Raw genomic sequence first — 3,401 nt, forward strand, 5'->3', positions numbered from 1 at the left:
TTTAAGGGTCCCACGAGGCAAACGTACGGCGATCGTGCCCAATACGTTTACTCCGAGCCATCTTTTCATGGATCGATCGATCGATCATTCGGTGTTACCTGTAAAAGGTGGGGTGGGGAATTCCTGCATGATTTGCATGTGACCATCTGCTGGGTCTCCCGACACGTGATTACGATCTGGGGAAAGGTGGTGGAGGTTGAACATGATGAATGACGATAGTTGTGCTTGTTCTGCACGAAAATGGGAAACAAGCTCAAATGAGCTAAGATCCTCGTCGTCTTCATGGTGACGTCATAAAAACGAATATGACGTCATTGTGATGTATCAGGTTTGCGATAAATTATATCTGTGCTAATGCCCGGCTCGATTCCCGCAAACAAAATTCAAACAGCTTGCCGAGTTTTGGAGATAATGATATAGGCGATTTCCATTAGCGGCGACATTATGACGTCAACTTTTTTTCTAGGAAGAATTTCCAAAATCGGAGATGGTTACTGCCTGCGGGTGGGCTTTCTGCATACACATGGCAAGTTTCACGAAGATCCGATGAAAACTCTGGGTTGTGAAACAAAAAATGTCAAAAAATAGGAATGACGTCATAAAAATTGATATGACGTCATAGTGATGTATCATATGTGCGGTAATTCATCTCTGCTAATGCCCGTGTTCGATTCCCGTAAACAGAATTCAAAAAGCTTGCCAAGTTTCGGAGATAATTTTTTAGGCGATTTCCATTAGCGGAGATATTTTGACGTCATACCTTTTTTTTCTAGGAGGAATTTGCAAAATCGGAGATGGTTACTGTCTGCGCAGGGAATTTTTACATGTATATGCCAAGTTTCAGGAAGTTTCGATGAAAACTGAAGGCTGTGAACCAAAAAAGTCCACAAGAAGAAGATGAAGAACAACATGAGTAAGACTTGGAGATCCTCCACGAGGATCTAAAAACGAATGGATTTTTAAGTTTTGATGAACAACAAACTTTTTAAACCCTCTCCGTTAGTAAAGAGGGCCGATACAAAGTTCTCGGAATACTCATGATCAGCAAGAATGGAAACAAAATCACGTTTGTGATGATTTAACTGAGCTCTGATGGACATCGCATGGGGATCTGATGAGATGGTTTGTCGTGAAATCTGAATCTACCGGATGGAATCGCAATAAAAAAAAACTCGCCCCCGAGCTTACACCGCCCCCTTGTGTCCCGCACTGGAAGCTTTTCGTGTATTATTATTAATATTATTATTATTTTTTAAAATACAGAGCCATATCTCGTGGAAGAGCGACAACACATAACGGAAAAGGAAGAGCAGAGAAAGGAAGGGATATGGAGGGACAAAATAGAGGAAGGCGGACAACCAAGGGATGAGGTAAGGATGAGGGGCACGGGTGGATAAGATGGATACACAAGTAAACTTTTAGGGAAGAACAGCGGGACATTTGGGGGAGGGTGGTTGAGAGTGGGGTTAACGAGGGCAGAAAAGATCATGGCTTTGGATTGTGGACAATCTGAGATGGTGGTGAACGGCTCTCTTGAAAACCTGGAGGGAAGAGTGAAATTTAAGAGGATGTGGAAGGTGGTTGCACTCGTGGGAAAACAGTGGAACGAATGAGTGGAGGTGAGCGGTGATCCTAGATTTAGGTCGTTTCACGGGAGGTGCATTTCTGGTGGACCGTGTGTTTCCTGGGGGGGGGGGGGTGAAAGACCAGGAAGGGGGCGGTAGAAGACAAGGGGACCACCAAACCTGTGTGTGATGGTGAAGTGATCGACCCTCAGTTTCATCGCAGGAGATTCCACTAATCTTGAAGGCCTTGGTTTCCACGGCATCAAGCTGAGGAATATGTGAGGCAGGGGAGCCAGCCCAGAGGGGAGAGCAGTCCTCCACCAAGCTGCAGATGAAGGCCTTGCAGGTGGATAATAATTCAGGTGTACCAAGAAAAAAATTATTCCTGAAAGTACAAGAATGAGGGGGGGGGGAGAGATAGTCAAACAATGCCAACAAAGGACCACCATTGGGTGGACACTGAAAGGGTCAATACCTGTCACCTCGTACATTTGTAAACGACTAAACCTACAGTATCATAATTTACTCTTTCACTCCACCGGCACTCCCTGCTCCAGAGGACAACACGTTTTGTCTCCAATTTCCCAAAAGTCTGTACGAGCACGGAGCACCCTCCACCAAGGTCTCCGCTTTTCACAGCAAATCCCCTTTGAGCTCTGACGAGGGTCTTTGGACAAGCAGTCCCGCTGAGGCAGGTGCGACAGGTTGGACAAAACTCCCTTTCAAAGAGAGTCGGTGCCACGCTGGGAACGCACTCCTGTGGTGCACTTCCTTTTGAAGTGGTTCACAATGTAACACTCATGAGGATTGAGTGGAGGACGAGTGGAGGACGAGTGGTCGGTGCACGAAACGAGTAAGATGGAGTGTTTATGAATTGAAGGACACGGTGAACCCTTGAACCCTCCGGAAGCACAACAACGAGAGAACATCTTTTCTTAAAGTTCAGTCAATCCAGTGACACACACAGACACAGACACAGACACACACACAGACACAGACACAGACACACACACAAAGACACACACACACAGACACAGACACAGACACAGACACAGACACAATATGTCGGTATACAATGGCCAAATATGTAACATTAAAAACATTAATTTATACATAAGGTTCATCGCAGAGGTTAGTTAGTTAGTTAGTTAGTTATTGATTGATTGATTGTTTATATTTTGTTGTGAAATCAGCATTCATTGCACATCCTTAAGAAAAGTGCATCTGCCATGATGAATGATGACGCATGGGCGACGTTTGGGGGCTGATTGGGGAGCAGGTGGGGTGAGTCGTGAGTATTGAGATGAGAGAACAAAAAGAGGAGGATGGGAGGTGGTGGGTGGGAATAAGAGTGCGTATTAGGAGTGAAGTGGTGAAGGCGACATAAAGGTGTGAGAATTTGAATGTGGAGACGAGAGTTGGTTGGCTCTGGAAAGCCACCTGGCTCTCAGCTTGACGTCGTGGAAACCAAGGACTTCAAGATCATCGGAATCTCCCGTGATGAAGTCGAGCCTATGTGTCCATCACTTCGCCATCACACTCAGGTCGATGGTTTCTCTGTCTTCCACCACCTTTCTGGTCTTTCACCCTCTGCCCTTTCTGTGCCCCCCTCCTCCAGGTTCCTCAAAGGTGCACATGGTCTGCCAGCAACACACTTCTGCTAAAACTTCCAAAATCTAGAACCACTGCACACCTCCACTTATTCGTTCCTCTTTTTTTCCCCCCACCCGTGGAACGAACTTTCACAACTGTCACTATTTTTCTCTGTTTCGCCAACTGCTCCAATTCTATGTCGACTTTCCTTGGGATGATGACTGCCCCTCCTCGGGTGATGCC

The sequence above is a fragment of the Eptatretus burgeri genome, chromosome 12 (genome assembly GCF_056783735.1).
Source record: "Eptatretus burgeri isolate ZD-2024b chromosome 12, Ebu_testis_v1, whole genome shotgun sequence".
NCBI lineage: Eukaryota > Metazoa > Chordata > Myxini > Myxiniformes > Myxinidae > Eptatretus > Eptatretus burgeri.